Raw genomic sequence first — 25,475 nt, 5'->3', positions numbered from 1 at the left:
ATGCTGAGTGAAGTTAGTCAGCCCCACAAGGACAAGTATTACAGGAGTCCTCTGCTCTCGGGATGAGCACCAGGATGTGAGCAGGCTCACGCTTTCAGGCCGTTCTATCTTCTGGCCAGGGCTGCCATGCAGCTTGGTAGAGACTCTGAAATGTGCCCATGAACCATGCGCCATCCTCTCTATATGTATACCCTGAAGGCCACTTTGTCAGAGGGGTTCTCATGTCAGCGGGGATCAGATTTTCAAGGGGGTGGGGGGAGAGGAGGATTAGTGGTTGCCTTGCAAAAGTATGAAGAGAGCCCCCTGGAGTGGCAGACATTCCTCTCAGAGTGATGAGGGATATTGATAGGAAAGTCAAGTCTGGAGGTGGGAAAGAGAGCATAAATGTCTAGGAGAAGACAAGTACATGTCTTTTGGTAGCAAAAGGGGGAAGACTAACTTCCTAGTGGAGGAAAAAATGACTAACAATACTTCTAAGGACCCTAAAGGGGTAGTATTCCTGCTCTTAATAAGCCATGTTGGTCTTATTTTCTGTACAATCCCTGGGATAAAATCCTAGGAATATAAAAATTAAAAGTCTTTTCAACCTGGTTCACTTCATGGAATCACTGAAGACAGAGAACTTGACTTTACGCATGAGGTTGGTGCGTAATGAAAGCAAACAATGGCTGTTTCTGCTCCATCCTTACAAGGGTTTTCATGTTAGAGCCCATTGGTGCAGCCAGCAATTGTCAGTCCATCTCACTGAAGGCCTTCATCTCTTCCAATTTACCTCTATTTTAGGGGTGTCAAACTGGCGGCCCGTGGGCCACATGCAGCCCCCGAGGTAAATTTTTGTGGCCCACAATGTTCTAAATGAAATGAAAATAGGAAAAAATTGTTATGAAGAAAATCTCTCTCTTAGGGGAGATCAAGGCAATACCTTATGCAAAAATTCCCTCGTTAACCCTTTAACTACTGAAGATGTGTATACACGTGGCCCAGGCCTTTCCTGGGTGAGGGTGGGGGTGGTCTGTGGACATGTGCATCAACACGCTGACTCAGTTCCGGTGACATTTGGAAGTGATATGTCTGCCACTCTCAGTGCCACGTAATGAAAACGGATCCCAATAGTGAAAAGGTTAAAAAGAGCCCTCTGGGCTATGCTGTTATAAATCATACCTAGCGGCAGCACTAGTTCACATTTTTAGAGGGAAGTCATTATGATTGTGCATCACGTTTGTCAGCTGTCCAGCATTTTGTGTTTTTTATTAGTGACCTTGTTATGTTTTCTGGTCACAACATAAGAGCTAAGCGAAAACTAATAGGAGGAAAGTGCTGGCAAGTTTCAGGTACAAAAGAATAATTTTAGTTTTATAAATACATTAAACAAAATACATGTTTAAATAAAAGCAATTATATAGTGTTTTAATTATCCTATCCATATTCCTGAATCCTCACTTCAAAATATAAATTTAACAAAATTTGTAAATGTGATGTAAATCTTGTCTGTTGCACCAAATGGTCCGGGTTTTAATTTTTTACACCCCTGCTGTATTTTATGACCCATAATATCCTTTAAGACTTGGTTTCTCCTGAGAGTATGTCCAAAGTATGTGAGAGGAAATCTCCATACCTTTGTCGAAGAAGTATCCTTGCTGTACTTCTTCCAAAATAAATTTATTTATTCTTCCAACTCGCCATTATCCTTGCAATATTCTTTAGCAATACTGTAATTCTAAGGCATCAGTTATTCTCTTAGTCTTCCTTGTTTCTTGTCCAACATCCACATGCATATGAGCTGATTGAAAATCTCATGGCTTCAGTCAGGTGCACCTTAATTCTCAAACTGATGTCTTTGCTCTTTACCGATTTAAAGAAGTCCTGTGCGCTAAATTTGCCCAACATAACGTCATTTGATTTCTTGATTGTTGTTTCAATGAACACTAACATATTATTGTTGGCTTGTTGAATGCTACACAAAAACTTAATATTTCCAAATAAAATTCTTACAAAATTAACTTTCTTCCAACACCAATAGAATATCAGGTAGCTGGACACTTTCGATTTTGTTGTACTTTATGTGAATAACACTCTGAGTTTACAAAAGTTCCAGATAAGGAACCATTTAGATAAACTCCCAATCAATATCAAGCTCATCTAACTGCTTATCAGAAGTGAATTTCTGAACTTCTGAAATTTAACCATTCACATTATTGATGCTTCGGGGCTGTGTGAATGTGCTTGTCTGAAGTTTAGATTCATCCTTACAATTATAATTAAACAATCTGCTAATTTTTGCATAGATCACCAAACACATAAAAGCACAAGTGAAACATTGACCTAAAGTGATGACATGAATGTATTATACTAAAATAATATCCTTCAGGCAAAAAAATTATGTCAACTCTAAAACTTTCCTCACTTCATCAACAATTTATTCTGTAAGCAGTTTTTTTTTATCATGACTTGCAGTGATCAAAATTTGGCCCATTTTCAAAAGTATAGTTGATTGTTTGAAATTAATGGTGTATGACAAACCTTGACCTCCGTTTTAGAAATAAGCTATTTTTCTTTTTATATGATGGGTGGAAATGTGTCCTCCTGAGCAAAGGGTTGAAGTCTTACCCATGCATCTCTAAATATGACTCTTGGTCATAGTTGCTTTGGAATCAGGAGGATTTATTTCTGTTTAATTGATATCGCTGAGTAAAGTAAATCTTACACCTAGTGATATCTGAGTTATAAAAACTGTAGAACAGACAAAGATATACACATTTAGAGGAAGGCAGATGCTAAGGATCATCTATAAGTAAAAGCACAACCACAAGTTAAGGCAGTCACCAGAAACCAGGAAAGGTCCATCAAAGTAATAGACAGGAGCAAGACCCTGATTTGGACTTTAAACTTTTAGAATTGTGACAATTTTTTTCTTGCTGTTTTTCAAAGTCAAATAGCTAGGGTATTACTAGTAGGGTGCCACTAGATAATTAATCTATATAATAAATGTATATATAAAAATCTATATTCTCCTAGAGCTGTTCACATAGTCGCACATTCTGGGAAATTAACTTCTCAGATGATTTCACTAAGAGTCTGTTTCCTTGCAAATTTACAGTAAATTAATTTTATACCATTACATGGGGGGTGGGAATACACAATTAAATTGCAAAATTACTAGCAGATTTGCAGGTATTCTGCACCCCCCTGTTCTCAAAACTTAAAAAAAAAAACAATAACAAAAAACCCACTGCGCTTGAGTCTATTCTGACTCATCACGACCCTTAGAGTTTCTGATTGTAAATCTTTACAAGACAAACAACTTCACCTTGCTCCCTGGGAACAGATGGTACGTTTGAACCACCTACCTTGAGTTTATCAGTCCATTGGATAACCACCAAAACTCCTCCAATTTCCAACACCAATATTAAAATACTTTGTCTATTGCATTCCCCTCAAGAAAATCGTTTTTTTAAAAAAACACGGGATTTGTTTTAATTATTCCAGAAAATTTAGAAAAGCAATAAAAATTTTCACTAAGATGGATGAATAGCTAGTATATTATTGGAGTACTATTCATAATATGTATTGAGAAATATTGAACTAAATAGTATGTTACTCCAGAGCAGTGATAATGATTATGTTTCCTAGTACCTAGCTTAATGGTCGTAGATGCCAAGTAAATGGCAAATGAATGAACAGACAAATGGATGGATAGATGACTGGAGGAATAAGTGAATGAATTAGATGAGCAAAAAGATTTAAGAAAAATAACTGTCTAAATAGATCACATACTTCACTTTATCAGGTCAAAGTCCCTTTGCCCTCAGAAAAATCCCATTTTGTACTCTATTAAATGGACTTTTAAAATTTGAACTTGGCATTATCATCAAATCAGTAGATACATTTCTAGAAATAATACATGATTCTGACCTTTTTTTATTGTAGCCACCACATCATCCGTCTGTTTGATTAACTTGTCAGCTTTCTCCCCTCTAGACAGTGAGCCAGAAACTTTGCACGCAACGCTTCTTAAATGGCTAAAGAATCCATGATAAGGTCAGAATCTATCAATAGAGAAAGAGAGCAATATTTTTGAAATTTTTATGTTTATAAACTAAAAATGATTGAAAATTGGTTAGTGACTGTTTCATGATAATTCACTGATTCATGATTTTTTATGCAAGTAGAACACAGGTTTTCTCATAGTGAAGACTAAAATCAATTTAAGGTATATTTCTATTTTAAGACCCTATAAACTAGAAGCTCTTTGGAGAACTATAGGCGGAGCTGCATTTTCAGGAAGTATTTTATTTTTGAAACAAACAGAATAATAAAATGCCCTGAACTAAGCGGAGAGAAATAAGAGTACATGTCCAAAGACCAACTGTTACCAGTGTCAATCAACATTTTTGAAGATTTGCTTTGCACTAAGAACTCTAATAGGTATTATGAGGAAGTTAGAAAATACGTTTTTCACATACCTGAAATTGGTGTGATGTGTGCAGTGATAGGAAATGGTCATATATGATTCAGGCAAAGCCCACTAAAAGCCATTGTTATAACCAAGGGCTCAAATAGAAGATAAATATTTAGAAAATAATGGTGGCAACCTATGTACAAATATGCTGGATACAATTGATGTATGTATTGTTATAAGAGCTATAAGAGCTCCCAATAAAATGATCGTTTAAAAACCATTGTTATAAAAATGAATAAATACATTTAAATAAGCAGCAGTACTATAGTGAAGGGCAATTTGGGCCAAACAGGTTACATGTGACAATTAACAATATTCTTGTTTACCACATTGGGGACATGCTAATGGTATCATGAGGTGTTGTTGTTAGGCACCGTCAAGTGGGTCCTGCCCCACAGCAACCTTACGCACAGCAAAAGGGGACACTGCCTGCTCCTGCGCCATCCTCACAATCACTCCCACACTTGCCTCCAATGTTGTAAGCCATCTGTCAATTCAGCTCCTTGAAGGCCTTGCTCTTTTTCGCTGCTCCTATATTTTTCCAAACATGATGTCCACTAGGGACTCGTGTCTCCTGACACCAAGTTCAAAAAATGTAAGACAAAATGTTGCCACCTTTGGCAAATAAAAATGATCAGTTTGTCATTTTAGCAGTCCGTGGTACTTTGAATATTCTTCTCAAGCATCACAATTCAAATACATCATTTCTTTTTCAGTCTTCATTATGCAATATCCAACTTTCACAAGCATGGGAGGCAACTGAAAAAACAATGACGTGGGTCAGATGCACTGTAGTCCTCAAAGTAACATCGTTGCTTTTCAATGCTGTAAGAAGATCAGGTGCAGCAGATTTACCCAATGCACTCTCAACTTTTCATCTCTTGACTGCTGCTTCCATGAGCATTGATTGTGGATCCAAGCAAGACATAACACTTGACAACTTTAACCTTCCCCCCCCCCACCCATTTATCATATTGTTACCTATTGGTCTGGCTATGAGAATTTTTGTTTTCTTTTCACTGAGTTGTAATCCATACTGAAGGCTCTGATGCTTGATCTTCTTCAAAAAGTGCTTTACAGTCCTCCTCATTTTCAGTAAACACGGTTGTCTCATGTGCTTATCACAGGTTGTTCATAAGCCTTCCTCCAAACCTGATACCACATTCTTCTTAATATAACCATCTTCTCTTACTGTTTACTCAGTATACTTATTGAACAAGGATGAAGAGAGGATGTCATCAAGATGCACACCTTTTCAGATTTTGAACCATGCACTATTCCCTTGTTCTGTGCACCAAATACATCATTTAGTGCATACTAATCATTTAGTAAATACTAATCCTACAACAATAAAACTTTTATGACACAAACCATCAATAATGCCAAAGTTAAGAATTCTGTGCTAAATTCTAGTAAGACAAACTCAGGGTACTTTTGATATTCAACTTTCAACATCTTCCCACAATATTAGGTTGCTAAATTTTGAGTAGACTATCAATATTTGATAGGAAAAAATGCTCTAAAATATTGCCATCCAAGCTTATTTTCTCACTTTAATATAATCACACTTGACTCTTACCTATCAAAATTATTTCAGTGGTGGGCATAAAACATGTTGTATTAGAAATGAGATGAGCTTATTAGTTTCTCCACTGCTATTTTATTCCAACAGTCTTATTGGCATATATTCACATATTATACAATCAAATATTCACTCCCCTCCAGGAGAGTTGTACAAACCTGACCACAATCATTTTTAGGACATTTTCTTCATTCTTGTACTCAGAGTTATCAGCTCCACGTGTCTCTCCACCTCCCCTGTCATACCTTTCCACTGTTTTTCTAAGTGTCCCCAAAGGAGTAATGAATCAGCAGTTAGTGACAGCTATCATAACCCAGGTTACCCTGAAGGTAAAAAGAAATCAAAGTAAAACTACCCATGGTGATTACAAGACATATAATCATTGATGATATTGATTTAAAATTATATTTTTCCCAAGTGCTTTTGTATATCAAAGAGGGGAGTCCACTTATATCAAGTAGTAGTTATTTCTTCATTTCACTCAGCAGTATATTTTCACTACTACTTAGGGATGAATAGCATCATTAGAAAAGGAAACATTTAATTATCAGGGTAATTAACTTTAAATAAAAGTAAACACCTACTGACAAATGCCTCCACATTTTTAATGAATCAGTTATTTGACTAAAAATATTTCATATATGAGGTTCTCCATTTTCACTGTTCTTGACTGAGCATTGTTCTTTGGCATACATTCTCAGAGAAAAATAGCATCTCAGGAGTAGCTTAAAGAACATAAGATTTCATTTCATATTTGGCAATCTGAGCAAATGAGACATGGTTTTCAAATGAACTTCAGCAAGAGGTATTGAACAATGTCTTGAGCTTTATTTTACACAAGTAAACGTCGAATGAAACAGTGTTTAAGCAAAATCTTTCAGGATAGCTGTTATAGTAATCCTGCCTTGCTACCTCTGAAGTCTTTGTGTATTCATAGACCCGTTGCCTTTGAGGTGATTCAACCCATAACGACCTTATTCAGTAGAGTAGCCAAGCTGTAAATCTTTATAGAAGCAGACTGACATATTTTCCTCCTGCAAGGAGCTCATGGGTTCAAACTGCTGCCATTGTGTTAGTAAGTGAGAGCTAAACCACAGCACCTCAGGCTCCTCTGTGCATTGGTCATGCTCCTCTGAATTTATTTTCTCGTTAGTTTGGTTTACAGGCTAATTTCTGGGGGTATTCAGAACATTACGTTGGATAGACTGTAGCAGCTCTCATTTCTTGGATAGGGAGTTCCACTGTACTTTCAGCTATTGCTTGTGCTGTGGCGTCGGTTCTGCTCCTTGGAGACCCTATGCACAACAGAGCAAGGCATTACTAGGTGCTGTGTCATACTCACAATTTTTCCTATGCCTGAGTCCATTATGACAGCCACTGTGTCAATTCATCTCCTTGAGGACCTTTTTGGCTGCATCTCCATTTCACCAAGCGTGATGTTCTTCTCCATGGACTGCTTTCTCCTGACAACCTGTCCAAAGTATGTAAGACAAAGTCACCTCATCCTTGTCTCTAAGCAGCATTCAGGTCCTACTTCTTCTAAGACTAATTTGTTTGTCCTTTTAGCAGTTGTATTAGTCTGGGTAGCCTAGAAAAACAAATCCACAGAAACTTATATGCGTATAAGACAGAGTTTTATATAAAGAGTGATTATACATTAAGAAAGCATCCAGTCCAATCCCTTAAGTCCAATATTAGCCCATATGTCCGATACCAATCTGTAAAGTCCTCTTCAGACTCAAGAAACACATGCAATGATGCCGAATGCAGGATGATCACAGGGCAGTGGGTAGAAAGTCTTTGGATCCAGTGGCATTGTAAGCATCTCAGCGCTGGCAGGGGTCTCTACATAGCTTCTTCGGATTCAGAAGTTTGGTTCCATCAGGGTAAGTCCACGTGGCTTCTCCATTTCAGGGTACTAGCTAAGTTCCATGTGCCTTATCAGTTGCAATGTGTCCCAGGGAGTGAGCAGAGAGAGAGAAGTGTCTCCCACCTTCAAGGAGGAAATACCAGAGTTTTCCCAGAATCCTCAGGGGAAGGCCATGCCCACCGAGGCCTCATTGGCTGTGACCCAATTGATAGACTTTGCTCCACCCCTTCTCTCTTAATCTTCTCAAGTCCCAAACTGACAGGGGACTATGTAACTACCAAAGAAGTCCATGGTACATTATTTTTTCCCCAATCATTTGATTGGGGGCTCATACAGCTCTTATCACAATCCATACATCTATTGTGTCAAGCACATTTGTAAACAGGTTGCCATCATCATTTTCAAAACATTTTATTTCTACTTGAGCCCTTGGTATAAGCTCCTCATTTCCTTCCCCTCTCTCTCCTACACTCCCTCTGTCATGAACCCTTGATAATTTATAAAATATTACTTTTTCATGTCTTACACTGACTGATGTCTCCCTTCACCCACGTTTCTGTTGTCCATCCCCCTGAGATGAGGTTATGTGTAGATAATTGTGATCGGTTCCCCCTTTCTCCTCCAACCTTTCCATTCCCCTCCGGTGTATCTGTCCTGGATTACCTGTGTTTCCAGCTCTTATCTGTACCAGTGTACATGCTCTGATCTAGCAGGATTTGTAAGGTAGAATGGGGGTCATGAGAGTGTGGGTAAGGAAGCATTAAAGAACTAGAAGAGTGTTGCATGTTTCTTTGGTGCTATAGTGCATCCTGATTTGCTCATCTCTTCCTTGTAACCCTTCTGTTAGGGGATGCCCAATTGTCTACAGATGGGGTTTGGGTCTCCACTGCATAGCCTCCTTCATTCACATTAATATGATTTTTGTTATGGGTTTTTGATGCCTGATACCTGATTTTATCGACACCTCGTGATCACACAGACTGGTGTGCTTCTTCCATGTGGAGTTTGTTGTTTCTCAGCTAAATGGCCGCTTATTTACCTTCAATCCTTTAATACCTTATATGCTATATCTTTTGATAGGTGGGCATCATCAGCTTTCTTCACCACATTAGCTTATGCACCCATTTTCAGCAATCATGTCGGGAAGGCGAACATCACAGAATGCTAGGTTATTAAAACAAAGTATTCTTGCATTGAAGGAGTACTTAAGTAGAGGCCCAACATCTGTCTGCTACCTGAATACTTAACATATAAATATATGTAAATAGGTAGTTCCTATTCATATATATATATATATATGCCTGTATTTTGACCTTTATAAATGTCATTTGCCTCCTAGTTCTTTCCTCAATTTCCTTTAATTTTACTCTTGTCCCATTATCATGTTCAGCCTTTATATGAGTTTCAGTAATTCCTCTTGGGTACCTTGCCCTTGATCAAGCCATGCCAGGCCTTCTATACCCTCCTCGTCATCTATTTTGGATCACCTTTTGTTCCATTGTCCCTGGGTTTGTTAACACCTACTTCATTTCCCATGACTCCTCCTCACCCATGCTACCCCCCCCCCTCGAACTGTTCATCCTGTTGTTTTCTCCTCTGGATTGTTTATCCTACCTATCTTATCTAAATAGATAGACATGCAGAGATCATTATAAACCAAAAAGCAAGACAGAGCAAAATAAAACAATAAAAGAAAACAAAATAACAACAAAATCATCGACAGAAAAACCTATTAATAGTCCAGGTCTGTTTGTTAACCTTTAGGAGTGCTTTCTGGTGGAGTCTGATGGGGTGCCATGACCTGGCCCCAAAGTCTATTTTTGGTATTCTGTGAGGACTTCATTGCTTTGTTCTGGTGTGGTGTGGTGGGGTCATATCAGGTACAATTCCCACAGTGAACCTCCAGTGTTGTCCTTCGTAGCGCTGTGGGTCAGTGAAGGATGTAGTGTCTCATTGTTGTCTGGCTCTATGGTTCTCTCCGTGCATTGGCTGCTCTGAGCAGGAATATTATCCCTGGGGCTTGGTGGGCCAGGGTATGCTCCACTCTTTCTCCTGCTCTCTCCCTTTGCTCCTGTGTGCTCTGATCAGATGCACCTCAGTCCCTGAGCTGTAGCTTCAGTGCTGTCCTCCGAATTGAATTCTTCCATGTAGTTGGGATTGTGGCTTTCCCCACCCTGGTATATTCAATATTCCTCTCCAGCACCATATTTCCAATACATCGAATCTTTTGGAGTTTTCCTATTCAATCTCCAACATCCACATTTATAGGAGGCAATTAAAAATACTGTGGCTTGGGTTAAGCTCACCTTAGTCCTCAAAGTAACACCCTTTCTTTTCAACACTCTAAAGAGGTCTTGTGCAACAGATTGACCTCATTTTCCACTATCAGGTTAAATGAATTTTCTATCAACCTAGTTTTAACTATGAGAAGAATTTAGACTCACAAAGTTCAGGATAAGACAAAAAATGTTTGGGAAACTGTGAGGTATTCAGGGAATTCCAAGAGAAGCTGCACATGGACCTGCAATGGCTGAGTGGTGACACAATGAGCTGCCAATCAAATGGTCATTGAGTGGAACCCACCAGTCACTCTGAAGCTTTGAAAAGATGCAAAGATTTCCAAATCTAAAGGGGCCATTCTTCTGTATCTCAAATATGAGGGCTGATAGGGGAAAACTGGTGCCATTTTGGCATCAGCAGGTCCAATATACCCACAAACGCATTCAACATTTGAAGCACCAAATTGTGTGTTGGCCAGTGTTACTAGCAGCCCGCACAGCAGTGTTTCCATGTCTCACTCCCTCACCTACACAAACCTGCTTCCCTCAGAAGACAGTCTATTGGATCCCAGACAGGTAATCAGAATAACCCATCCATACTTATCCTCCCCAAAGTGCAATTTTTTTCAAGATATGTCATCTGCGTTTTAATTTGGGTCTTCTGAAAATATAATGCCTTACATCAATGTAGCATTAGTTGATTACCATATTGATTGCATTTTGGCCTAATGCATTTATTAATATGAGAGAGATGCCACTTAGCCAAATGATAATTGAAACAATGAATGCATAGGCCTAAAAAATGAAATACAAAATAATTGAGAGATGGATGTTTCTCATAGAAAAACTCTGATTGTAATGAAATATACACATGCATATTCAGTGATTAGAAAGCAGGAATCAGTCTTGTCTTGTATTATGACACTTTCATACTAGAATTTGAAATTTGTTCATTTTTCGTAAATATCTAGATTATCATAATGAAATGAATGTAATCCTTTGTGCTGGCTATCATTTTTCAGATGTTTTTTTATCTTTAAAAATCACAAACATACAGAATTAATAGGTATGTAAGTATTTATCACAGGATAAGTAGCAAAAGCACGTTTACCGATTTGTTTTAAGAACCATTCTATTACAGTCAACTCTTATATTTTGCAAATGAACAAAATATAATACAATCATATAGGAAGACAGGCATTCTATTACAATAAGGCTGCATGTAATTTGGCTTGAACAGTATTTTCTATGACACTTAAGTGAGTTTGATATACTTCCAATTGTCGGGCTAAAATCCAAGGAAACAAACAAAGAATGGCTGAATTCCCAAAGCCTGAGAGGGATGTTAGGATGCATGTTTCAATGACAAACTGTAAAACGTAGGAGAGAGTAAGTCTAGAAGTTGCAGCAGAGTACATGAGGTAAAATGAAAGACTGAAAATGATTGCTACGCCAAGGGAAGGGAGAGCATCTCACTGTAGGAAGAGAAGATATAACATAATAAAGCAGTACATAGGAAAGGTCATAAAACAATGAATTGTCAGGAGGGTAAAACAAGCTCATGTGAGGAAAAGTAAGGAAATGTCATAATCACTTATCACTCAGATACATTATAAAAGAATTGTAGAAGCACAACATGTTAGTTCTAGACTAAAGCACAGAAGGATCTAATCAATTTTCATTTTTAAAATGAAGAAACGGGCATCTAGAGGAAAAGAAAGTTGTTTAAAATCATAAAATGAACTAGCAGCAGAAGTGTGACAACTTTTTATAGTACAATGTAAATGTTTCTTAAGCATTACAATTTGTTTATTTAATTTAGAATTCAACCTCTACTTCTATAATTCTTCCAAGAAGACTTAATGGAGACTTTTATCCAACTTACCTCTTAGACAAAGATGGCCCATCATTTTAGATTTGTTTCATCAAAACAAAAATGGAAAAATAATTAATATGCATTCATTTAACTCATACAGCAAACCTAAGAAATGGCGGCTTCAAAGGAGTGTTATTGCACTAACTCTTATAAATAAAAAAATAAAAGCAAACAGAGAGAAAGAAAGCAAGATTTTAGCTTTAGCTAGTCTATCTAGCCTTGGGCTGTTAACTGCAAGGCTAGAAAAAGAGGAGGTGTTTTACTCCTGCAGAGATTTCTAGCCTTGGAAACCCCTACAGTCAATTCTACACTATTGTATAAGGTCACTATCAGTTGTCATCAACTTCATGGCAGTGAACCTGGACTTTTTGGTGAGAACTCTGAAAACCTTTAAGCTCTATTGCTACCCAAACATGACCTCATTTCTAATATGTAATTTGGCAAGTTTTGTAGGACAGCAAGGAGTCCTATTGGCATAGTGATTACGTGTTGGGCTGCGATTCTAAAGATCAGCAGTTGAAAACCACCAGATGCTCCTGAAGAGAGAAGGCACTTTCCACTCCTGTAAACAGACTTAGTCTCAGAAACTCACAGAGGTGGTTCTACCATCCCCTGAGTTAGGTGACTGTATGTCAGTGAGTTTGGTTTCTTTGGTAGGATAACATGACAAAGTTAAAAGTGTTTTACCCCTTAAAGGAAGAAAACTCAAAAAAGCAGCAGAAAAAGTTATTTGGATCTTGGTAAGCTTTTTATTGTCTCAAAACAAAGCAAAAATTTCAAGTATAAAGCCTCTCTTTGAAAAATGATATATTTTTCTGTGAACACATTGTCATTAAGAGTGTGTTAATCTGGATAAACTAAGGAAAGAAATCCATCATATGTATATCACATGTATATAAGATATACATATCATATGTATATAAGAGAGAGATTTCCACAGAACTGTCATATGTTTATAAGAGAGAATTTTATACAAAGGGTAAGTGTACAGTAAGAAAGAATCCCAACCCAGTGGTCTTTGAACCCATAAGTCCATTATTAGCCCATATGTCTGACACCAATCTGCAAAATCCTTCTCCATCTCACAAAACACACACAATGACACTGACTGCAGGAGGAAAGTTGAATCAGTGAGCGTTTAAGTTTCTCAGCGCTGGCAGGGGTCTCCGCACGGCTGCTCCAGCGCCCAAAGCTGCATTGGGGTAGGTCCATGTGGCTTCTCCTCAGTGATGTCTTGCTGGAAGTGAGCCTTGCCAGCTGAATCAGGGAACTGGCTAAGGCAGCTGCATCCTGGTCCAACCGTCAAAGAGCAAGAGACCCGAGAACTAGAAAGGTGAGGCTTCCGAGCCATTTATCATTCCATCCTTCCATTAATCCCACGTGTGTTTATCGGCCAGTGTGGCACAATTAACCTTAACTATCTCAATGAGTGTGGAAGTTTGGAATGCGACAGTGGGAGAGGGAAAGTCTGGCAATAATAGAGAGATGGGATGACCCATAGAGCAAGATTCCTAAAAACATAAGAAAGGATCCTTTAGTGCACATGTCTAGTAGTTACCCTTGGAAACATTTTAAAAGTTTACAAGAAGGAACAGATGCATATGAATGCCAACTAGATTTTTTGTTTGGGAGCAGTCGCTGTAGGAAGATGGTCATCTAATGGTGTCTGTTTTCTTTCTTCCTTTTTTTTTTTTTTGGTTCCCAAGTTTTCTTCAAGGACTCATACAAAATCTTCCCAAGAAGTGAGTTTGAGTCCTCATTTTCTATCTCTTCTTTGTTATGTTTGATCTGGAAGTAGCCTCAATCATGACTTGTTTTGTTTTGTTGGCTTTTTATGACCACACACAACCAATCACATAAATTATGCATCTTCAATTTTGTTTTTGGTGAGATATTTCAAAAACCTTTTGGAAAACGGCACCTCGGAGGTTAGAGTCATCTCATTCTTGCTTTTCTCAGTGGTTCTGATGCCTCCCCCGAGATAACCGGCTTTCTCATTCACCTTGAATCGTCCCTGAAGTAACTGCTTAACATTGGCAGCTTCCATGAGTCCATCGTATTCAGGTTGGGTGTACTCCAGAGTGAAGTTCAAAACATGCTGCTTCTTTTTTGCCCCCTTTGCCACAGGCTTTTTCACAGGTGTCATGGTAGCAGTGGAGGCAGAAAAGCTGGTATCTATTTTCTCTGTGAAGTATGTGTGTGATTATCAGCTGTATAAGGCTGGCAATTTAAAAAGAAAGACTTCTGAAAGTGCTCTTAAAGAGAATGGAATAGAGCGTTGGCATGTCAAATGTAAAAATATTAGCAAGGAGTATTAAGGAGACCTCTGAAGAAGAAGGTGTTTGATTTATTTAATCATTCATGTAACTATTTCACTGAGATACATACCACCCATACCTAAAAGTAAATTAAACATAAATGCATAATGAATAATTATAATTATAATCATTGGCATTTTCAGTTAAAAAAATAGAGAATGCCCAACCTTCTGAATGCCTCTTGTTCCCCTTCCTGATTCCATTCCCTTACTCTCAAGACTGCACTTTAAAATTGGCAATGGTTTGTGCACTTGTGTCTTTGTCTTTATTAATAGTATTCAGCATCCTCTGAAGACTAGAAAAAGGTAAACACTTGCATTGAGTCAAAGTTGTGTTAAGCAGGATGGTGCAGCAAGGATAACTGAATAAAGAAACATGATATTCAGAGAGTATTATTACAGGGATGGAGATGCACCGATATGTTAGTAAGGAGTGAAAAGGCTGGGGTTTTACAAATGGACTTAATGGTCAAGAGCCTCCGCCGTAAAGAATGGTTTTCCGTATTCTAAAATTAGTCATCATTTTTTGGGAAACATTCCCATGGAATTTACTGATTCATAACTAATAAACCAATTTACTGAGCCAATCTATTTTGATCACTTGCTGTATCGTTTCCAATCAATTTCTCCTAGGAGTTTCATTGTAAAACTGCATTGCTTGATGTTGGATGTATTATCAGAGATTCACTGAGTTTTCCTTCTTCCAGAATATAAGTTGTGGCATATAGCCTTAAGGCTTCAATCATATACCCATATATCAAAGCAGACTTTAAACTCCATTTTGAAGAAAATACTTTAGTATCCCTCAACCCACCAATAACAGAAATAAATTGATCTTTTTAAGCATCCACTCTCATTAGGCTTCATTCACTGACAAGTTGTTTCTATGCCTTAATTGATTGTAAAAATATTATTAGTCCATACTTAACAATCCTATCATTTTATTTATACTTCAGGCCTATTCCCAATATATGTTTATTAAAAACATGACTGAGAAAATTGTGGTTTAAAGTTATTCTTCTTGTTAGGTATCATTGAACATTGGCAACACACAATAATCCCTGTGTACAACAAGGGTGCCCGATCCTGCACCGCCCTCACAATTGTTCCCCATGCTTGAGCCCATTGTTGCAGCCACTCTGTCAATCCATTTTCTTGAGGATTGTATTTTTTTGTGTGTAGAGTAGAGAAACAAATCCATAGAAACTCATATGCCTATAAGAGTGAGTTTTACATAAAGGGTAATTGTACATTAGGAAAGCATCCCAACCCAGTCCTGTCCAAGCCCATAAACCTGATATTAACCCATGTATTTGATACCAATCTATAAAGTCCTCCTCATGAAACACATGCAATGTTGCTGAAGGAGGGATGATCACAGGCTAGTGAGTAAAAAGTCTTTGGATCCAGTGAAGTTGTAAACATCTTAGCACTGGCAGGGCTTTCCATGTGGCTTCTCCTGGATCCAGAGGTCGGGCTCCATCAGCCTCTCTCAATGTGTCTTCTCTACAAGGATATGTCCACGGGAGTGAGTGAGTAGAGAGGAAGGAGGAAAAACCAGATTTACCGGAATTCTGAGGAGAAAGCCATGCCCACCCAGAGGCCACATTGTTATGTCTTGATTGACATGGCAGACTCCACCCCTTCACTCATAATCCTCTCAAATTGACACCAGATTATTAACTACCACAGACAACCCCTTGTCAATTTGACACGTTCACATAGCTCTTTAGCCATATATAAGTTTCAAACAAATAATAATAAAATCATATCAGTACCTAACAGGATAAAACTGAAATGCACACAATTCAACATGCGCCACTCTCATTTAAACATAACATTCTATCAGTGAAAAAAACAAAAATATCCTATGATTAAAAATTGCAGTTAATTAACACCTACACCTTAATCGTATAGTCCTATGAATATATATCCCTCCACCTATGAAAGTATGTAGGCCAACCACTTCATGACCATCCCCCATTTGGGGTAACCAATTTCTGTACTGCCTACTTACATCAATCCAGTGCTCTTTGGACACAAACATATTCTTTGATGGGAAGAATCTTCATTCCAGTTGGAACCTTGTGAAATCCACATCCATAAGCAAAGTCAAATCAGCACAGGCCATACATAAAGTCTGCAGCAATATGCACCAGTTCACAGGTTCAAATATCTTCTCTTCATCTAGTCAGATTCTGGTCAACTCAATGTGGGCTGCTTCACTTTGCCTCACCAGGGTGCCCATTGGTTGCCTTGCCTTTGACCATGGCCCTGTCACAAATTCTCAACAACCATATCCTCCTTGTGTTAGGTCATGAACTTCAGACCAGTCAATCCGCTCTCATCGTCTCCTCTAGTTCCTATGAACCAGGTCTGTTAGGCAGCTTAGCTTAGGGAATTGGGAAGTCCATTTACGCATGCCCAGGAGAGCCAGCAAAGACAAAGCTGGATTTCCCCGCCAGTGGGTGGAGATGGGCGTTACACCTGGAGCAGCCCACCTGGGCCAGGTGATTGCAATTCAGCTAATGGGATCGACCTGGGGTCGTTCACCACACCTCCCCTGGTAACCCTTTAAAAGGCAGGGAATGGAAGGGAGAGGGTCTTGTCTTGCTTGGTGGTCTGGTCGTCTTCTTGGAAGGAGAGAGATCCTTGCGTGACCTGGGGCAGTCTCTGCCAGGCCGCATGGTCAGAGGAATCCTATGGGTGCTTTGTAAAACCTGAAGCTTCTTTTAACTCTCATTAAATACACTTGGATCACGAGCCCGGCTTCCGCGTGAAATCTTTCTCGCGTGGAGCCAAGGACCGAGGCTGAAATTTAGGCCGGAGAGAGAGACTTAACAGGTCCACTGGTGTCAGTGGCCAAACTCAACCATCTCTTTACTCTAGAATTTCTCCCAATTCCACTCAGCAAGTGGATCCAGGTGGCCAACTACCAAGCATTTCAGCCTGCCTACAGGCTTCCTTTATCCTTCAGTCCTAGAGAGGAGTTTTCTACATTGTTGCAGATTTTGTTCCAGCTTCTGACAAAAACCACTAGAGTTCAAACTTCCACAGGCCAGAGTTCCTTTTTTATATATCTGTCAATCTTGCCCCCAGACAAGTCCTTTGGAATGCAAATGTGCTGAGTACTCCAAAGCACGTGGTGAGGCAGATCTTTTCAAAACTTTCTTTGTGGGCATGGCCTAAACTCCCTGTCATGAGCAGCACAATCAATTATTACTTAATGCTCCTAGACATTTTCGAACGCTCAGTTTATTCACTGCAAACACACATCAAACAATCTAAAAATAACTCAAACTATTACGGGTAAAGGTATTGGGGCAAGTATGAGCATAAGGGCATAATAACAGCACTCTTCCCACATATCATTCTAGCATCAGAGTCCCAACAAGCATTTCTCTCATCGGTGTACTCACCCCGGTAGAGTTGGAGAGAGCAAGAGTTGATTGATGTCTCCTTGGTTTCTAGCTCTCTGAAAAGTCAGTGTCCCTACCACGTTTAAATGGACAGCTTGGCTGGCTCTTTGACATCTTCACGGTCCCAGTCAAGTCTTATCGGGTTTCTCCACACTTTAGGTGGCTTGGCTGGTTTGGGGGCGTCGTTCAGATTCAACCAAGTCTTATCAGGGTTTCCCACCCTTTTATGGTGGCTCATTGGACCAGCTGTTGATTCTCAATGCTGGCCTTGTAAACAGCTCACATGGCTTTTCTAGATCCAGAGGTCTAGCTCCATCCGTCTCTCTCCATGTGGCTTTCCCACAAGGATTTCTCCCAGGGACTGAGTAGAGTCTCTCCCACCTCCAAAGAGGAAAAACCAGATTTTCCAGATTTCTCAGGAGAGAGACAAGCCCACACAGAGGCCTCATTGATTATATCTTGATTGATGGGCCTTTCACTCATAATCCCCTCAAATTGACATCAGATTATGTAACTACCACAAGGGCCTACCTCTATTTCCCTGCCCCTCTACTGAAGCCTGGTCACCTTGGCTGGCCCAAATGCCTTTTAAAATGCCATTGACATAGTTCCCAGCATCACAGCAACACATAAGCCACTATATTATGACAAACCAACCGACAAGTGGTAGGTTAAATCATTTAGAGCGCATATCTTCATATTTCTAGAATTGTTTTCTTCCGTGTCATTGGTTTACTTTGTAGAGGTCTTTTAGCACCAACCTTAGAAAATGCTTCATTGTAGTTACTGTAAAACTATTGTTGAGGACCATATTTTGCATTATTCCCCTTATATCAATGTTTTTGGGGGATTTTCTTATACATTAGAACCAATGTCTTTTATGAAATTAATTTATTTTTAAAAATTTTGTACATTGTAAATCATGTTGGTATCTTCATATTAAATGATAGGTATCACAGAAGTAAATGTTTGACCTACTTCTGTAAATGTACTGATCCTGTGGCAATACATCTGTATATTTATATCACTCTGTTTTTATATCGCTTTTAGTTTTCTTTTTCTATGTTTATTTTTCTTTTGCCTTGCATTATCTTTCTTATTATCTGTTTAAAACATTTTGTGTTATATGAGTTTTGTAGATGTCAAGTTAGGGTATAAATTAGAAATATGTATGAATTTTGGATCCAGTAGGCAGCATCGTCTATTAGAAAGAGCGGTGGCTAAGATCAGTTACATTTACAGAACCTCTCTTTTAGAATTTATTAAAATAGAGCCTACACTTTCATCTATTGCCGAAGAGCTTTGTAAAGTTACAAACAGACGGCATTTATAAAGTCATCTTAAACCGCATGACTAATCCTTAAGTGTAAAATAGTATTGTCATCTGTCATCCATAATATAATTATGACTTGTGCAATGACAAAAATGAATGCACTGCTAACCCATAGCTACCCTATAGGTCAGGATAGAACTGACCCTGTGAGTTTCCAAGACTGTAAATGTTTAATGGAGCAGAAAGCCCCATCTTTCTCCCACAGAGTGGCTAGTGATTTCAAAGTACTGACCATGGGGTTCATAGCTCAACTAGCAACCACTACACCACCAGGATTCCTTGTGCAATATTAAGTTAGAGCAAATTATATCCATGATTAAATTAAAAATAATAATAAAACCAAACTCAATTCCATCTATTTGATTCCAACTCATAGGTGAGCCTAGTTGGTTATGTGTTGGACTGCTGATCACAGTGTCAGCAGTTTGAATCTAGCACCAGCTCTGAAGATGACAAACAAGGCTTTATAGACGCTCGTAAAGATTTACAGACTTGGAAACCCACAGGGGGAGTTCTACTGTGTCACAGAGAGATGCTATAAGATGAAAATAATAACAGTCACCTTCAACAATAGACACTGAGACCAGAGTTATTGATTACAACATAAGCCTTGGTGACAAGCTGTAATTATGCATCATCATCTACTACTTACAGTTACTTATCACCTTCCTTTTCACGAAAGATATTCTGCCACATTCCCACAATACTTTATCTCCAAACTAAGTTACTCAATTTTCTCATCTCAAATGAAAAACATGGTTGCACATTCTCTGTCATCCCTCCTAGACAAAATCTTTATTATTTTTCTTAAGTTATACATGTCATATATTCACAGCATGTTTTATGTGTTTGTGAAATAATAATCAGTGTTGCTTGTATTAAACATTTATTTAAAGAACTAATTACTACAAGTTCAGAGCTCTACTAATACTTTTGTATCATCTATAATAAAATAACCTCCTGCTTCTTACCAAGGTCTGGTCCATAATAGTACCATAAATCATGCCAGTGAAACCCAAAGACATTGTTAGAACAGAGGAAGTGTCATATTCTACACCCTTGTGAGCAGCTGAACACAGAACTAATAAAATGTCTGGAAACCTGATACAGAAGACTACTTTGAATGTGGTTGTGAATGTACATAAAAGAGCATCAGAAGGCTATTTGGAAACACTGTTAATAATGTATAGGACAATATTAAGATCTTCATGAGACTGGCTGAAAAAATCTACAGGTACTTTTTACCACACTGGCATTGAAGCCAAATAAATAATAAAATCTTTGTTCAAGTGATTTATTCTTAGTGACAGTACGGAATGACTAACACTGAACTAGATTTGGTGAGTTGTTTCCCTTGAATAGAATAAAACCAAGGTGGCATTGCGCAACTTTGGAGAATGCCATTAAAAAGGCACTTTACCTTCCATCTTACCTTCTCTGTCTCTCTGATCACTCAGTCTGGAGGAAGTCACATGTTACTTCATGAAGACACTCACTTCCCAGCTCTCTAGAGGTAGACACAGTAAGGAACTGACACTTTGAGACCCCAGTCAGTATCTAATAGTTTTACTATAATTAGGAATTGGAGAGCAGCTGAACTGCTTGATGTGCCTCTGAGTCTTCCACAAGGTTATCTGATGACTCAACTGCGAATCTGGAGGATCCCTTTCCAACTTCACTCACAAAGCTGTTGGCAGGCGTCCTTAGGTTCCTCACTGTGGCTTCTTCCACCGGTTTCATTGATGTTTGCTTTCAGGGTCATAAGAATGGCACCCTGTCTCCTCACCAGTAATGACCTTGGGGAAAATGTCTGGGTCACTTCGGAGCTGTTGTTTCAAAGCACTGCATGTTTCCACTCGATGCTCTTTTTCCTGGTCAGTCAGAACCCGAGGGACAAATTTCACTGTGGCCTTTCTCATTCCCAAATGGTCTGTCAACATTTTCTGAACCCAGCTCCAAGAGAGTGCAGATAAGGTCCACATCTCTTCAATGGTCCCTCGTCGGTCTTTGAGCACAAGTGCACGAATTTTGTGGGCATTTTCATTAGTTCAGGAAGTTGGCGGACATCCAAAAGGAGGTTTGTCATCAATCAACATTTCACCTTTTTTTGAAACAAGAAAACCATTCATACACTTTAGTTTTTCCCATAATGCTGTCCTTGTAAGCTGTGTTCAACGTCCCAACAGTTTCTGCAGCATTTTCCTGAGTAGGAAACAAAATTTCACAGCTGCATGCTGTTCTCTTAAATCAGCCATCACCAAAAAAAATGAAGTTTGAGTGAAAATGCTTTCACAAAAAAAAATCACTGTGACCAGAGAGAACCTTCCCAGGCCAAGACAATGAGTGCACTAACTCAGAGAGAATTGCTGTGTGCTTGACTATCAGGAATAATGTGTACTACAAAAACTCCGCCCAGCATACCTTTATCTGTTTTTTTTGGGGGGGCTCCCCCGCACATATTGCATATATGGATATATATCTATATATACACTTCCATATCTATCATGTATGTGCATGTATGTGTATATTTATCAGAGTTTCACATTTTACTCTCTTCAAATGTATTTAGTCTGGATTAATGGAGACACTAAAGATATTTTTCTTCAGGGAAGTAGGGATGTAACTTGCACCTTCCTATTTATTTCCATTTTAGAATACTATGATTATCTATTTCTTTTCCCACTAGCTGGTAATCAAGGTAAAAGCTGTAGACATGTTTTGGTATTACTAGAATCATTATCATTGTTAGGAGTTTAAAAATCAGTAAGAAAAAAAGGTCTTTATATTTCACAGAAGCACAGAATCATCTATCTATAAACAAATCTGAAAAAAAAAACCCACAGATAATCATTCTCACAATATATACTACTTAAAATGCACTCCCCCCATTCATTCGGATTGCCCTCATCATTTTTCACACTGACAAACCAGAAAGCTGAACCTTTTTTCCACTTTAGCTATTGAATGTATTCAAATTGAACCATGACTAGGCTTAGAAAAGGCTAAATTTAACTGACAAGGTGACAGTTAGGCAATGTTATTGAATATTAGTCCAGCCACCACTCATACAATTTCAAATATTTTTAACCCTTGATTCTTACATCTGAAAATTGTGGGATATCTTTGTCACTTTATCTTTTATTACATAAAAAGAACATTGAAAATCTTACATAGTCCTTCTCCTTGATTAGTACACTAAATTATCGCCATAATAATAATTTATATAAAGAAACCCCTCCAATCTCATCCAAATCCTCTCTGAAATATCAAAGACATCATTATGATGCAACTCGGACTTGGATGGCCTCCAGGAAGACAGCAAGGATGGAGTAAAATGCCTATGTGTGCATTTAGCTTGATCAAATCCAAGCCAGGATGAGTACTAAGAATGATGACTGGAAACTAATGGCATCTCAACATGAGTTTTCATCTTTGATTTATTAAAAGCAGGTTTGCTATGAGTAAACTTTACTTTAAAGAACACTACAAATCATTTAAATCTGTCTGTATTTGTAAAGCTGTTAAAAATGAAATGCCATACACGAAGCTCTTAGCACAGAGCATGGCTCGTGGTAGGGGCTCCGTAGATGGCCCTTATTTCTGTCTCTAATGCTGCCGCTCCCATTCTTGTTAGAAATAGCATCAGTAGTAACAGTAATGATCTAGTAGCTATATAATAGTTCCCTTTACTCTTCTCCATTTTTTCAGAGTAGATTTTTTTTTCTGGGAAGGATCTTTATGCTAATTATAAAAGGGCTCGTCATTGAAACACATTTTTAAAAGATAAACAGGGTACCTTTATTACACATATTCCACAGGAAAGCATCAGGTTTTATGTGATCCCATAAATGACTCCGAGGAATAGGGAGGAATCTGGAATCTGGAGTTGTTTTTCCTAACCCTTGCAAAGAAAGAGAAGCCTGATCTTTAGCTGCTTCCACATATAATAATGTTGTCTTTGGTGGGATACCAGTGCTTTGACTTGCAAAAGACGCTGCTACAGGAAATTCCACAGAAAGAGGAGTAAAAAGGGGCACGGAAGAGGAATAAACATAATCATACAATATGCAGAAAACCAAGAAAGGGAAACAGTGACATTAATTGCAGACACATTGGCTAAGTGTAAGAAGTTATTGGGAGACAGACAGAGACCAACTGTGGACCTCTTTTCCAAAGAGTAATATCGTGGAGCTTTGGGCACTTGCACGGTCCATGCTGATCCTAACCCTAGAGAAGGAAGTAACCGTATAGAGGAAATGGAGGTCACCAAGAAAGGGAATTTAGGAGGAGAAGCTTCTAAGCAGATGTCTGGGTTGTAAATCATGAGGTATTTTTGGTTTGGACACGGAGTCACTCACTCTGAGGCTCTTCTTAAATCTTGAAGCCTGTCTGCTCTACTACTTTGTCTACTTAACAAACACGAAACAAAACTCATTGCCATTGAGTTGGTATGAACTCATAACAACCCTCTAGGACAGGTTAGAACTGCCTCAGTGAGTTTTAGATATTGCTACACTTTCCAGGAATAGACAGCCCTATTTCTCCCATGGAGCTTCTAGGGGCCTTCAAATTGCCATCTTTGAGTTCACAACTGAGGCCTTCACTATTGTACCACCAGGGATACTAGCTGGAATTAAAAGTTGATTCCTTTCCATGATAAGAAATCTCATTTGGCTAAAGTGTTCCCACTCAAATATTTTACACCTTTAACTCATGGGTTACAAATAGAATTCTGTCTCTTTAACTTTTCATCCATAGCTTAATTGTCTGAAAATAAATATATTGTTAAAAATCAGAAAAGGCATTGCTGTTTAACCCAGAAATGACTTCTCGAGGAAAATAAAACTGCAAGAGGAGAGGTAGCCCTATTCTAGCACAAAATGAAGGTGCTGCTGAAAAATAGCTTATACATTTCTCTTTTAAAAACACAAATTGTCTTCCTCTGGCTTATCAGTTTGGAATAGAAGACTATTCTGGTGGGGTGATTGGGCAGAGAAAAGAGAAAGAGAGATGGACCAAAAATGAAATTTCAAAAGCCATCAAGAAATTCTGAAAGCCACTTAAAAGTCCAATTGTAGGAAATGATTAAATTCTTTCATTTCGTTAATCAACATGCTCAAAATACTGAATAACTAATGTCAGATCCTTTCACAAACTGTTGATGTTCAAAATGTGTTTTTTTCTTGTTGGTTTTATTTTATTTTTCTGTTTTCTTTTCCTTTTGTTTTACTTTTTTGTTTGTCTTTTCTTGAATAGGGTTTTTATGTGACAACGCACCACCATATCACCTCCCTTTCGGAGGCAGCATTCACATGAGATAATGTGTCTTTTGTAGTTCCAAAGAGAAGCCCATAGTTGGGATGTGTTGGGCCACTCCACAGGGGACAAACAGGGCTTTCTACTCTCCGCAAGAGTGACAGTCTCAGAAACCCACAGGGCAACTCTGCGTCGCCCTCTAGCGTCACTATGAGTCAGCCTGGATAAAATGGCAAGAAGTTTTGTGTTGTGTTGTAAGTTTCCAGTTCATTTTGGATCAGATGGAAATAAGTCATCTGTCCCATTTCTAACACTTTCATAGATTCTTTATACTACAACTAAATATTCCTTTTTAAAAAATTACTATGGAGTTAGTGAGCTGTTACCAAAAGCTGTTAATATTATTCCCAAAACAGTAAAACCAAACTCACTGCCAAGCGTCAATGTTGAATCACAGCGACCCCCTGTGGGTGTTTGAGACTCTTTATGGCCTGAAGTTGGAAAGCCCGGTCTTTCTCCCACAGAGCTGCTGGTGGTTTCTAACTGCCAACCATGCGAATCAGCCCAACGAGTATCCACTACGCCAGCAGGGCGACTCTTCTTCATTGATTTGCCTAGACTCATTGTAACGGGGTTCAGAATTACTTACAAGCTATGAGGACAAGGGAGCACTTCTCTATATTTGAACTGCCTCTCTGAACTAGGACACCACTGCCCTCTATAGTATTGCACATCTGTCTCCACGTGTTAACGGTTTTATCAAAAATAACATCAGCCTTCTTTGGAATTCTAGTGTGTAATGCATACCCGGTTCTCAGAGATGTGCTTCCCTTGAATAAAATGTCTGCATTTCATTTGGTGGACTAGTACCTCGATCCCATATGGAAATTTCTGTCTATTCTCCTTACAGCTCAACTTTTGTCATAAGCAATTGTTGGTTTCCTTCATTTTCCATGATTTTCTTGTCAGTAAAGGAACAATTATTTTATACCGGTCACTGTGTATAAGGAGATTTAATGACCAATCTTAATGTAGTTTTAAACTTACACATCAGTGTTGGATGAGAAAATCAACATAGACAAAG

At 38.6% G+C, this 25,475-nt stretch overlaps 1 pseudogene; it reads right to left on the bottom strand.

The window, feature by feature from the left end:
* Positions 1-13,722: 13,722 nt before the first annotated feature.
* On the bottom strand, positions 13,723-14,212 carry LOC142433744 (large ribosomal subunit protein eL22 pseudogene; annotated as a pseudogene).
* Positions 14,213-25,475: the final 11,263 nt, after the last annotated feature.

The sequence above is a fragment of the Tenrec ecaudatus genome, chromosome X (assembly GCF_050624435.1).
Source record: "Tenrec ecaudatus isolate mTenEca1 chromosome X, mTenEca1.hap1, whole genome shotgun sequence".
Taxonomy (NCBI): domain Eukaryota; kingdom Metazoa; phylum Chordata; class Mammalia; order Afrosoricida; family Tenrecidae; genus Tenrec; species Tenrec ecaudatus.
This window is presented reverse-complemented; position numbering and strand designations above follow the sequence as displayed.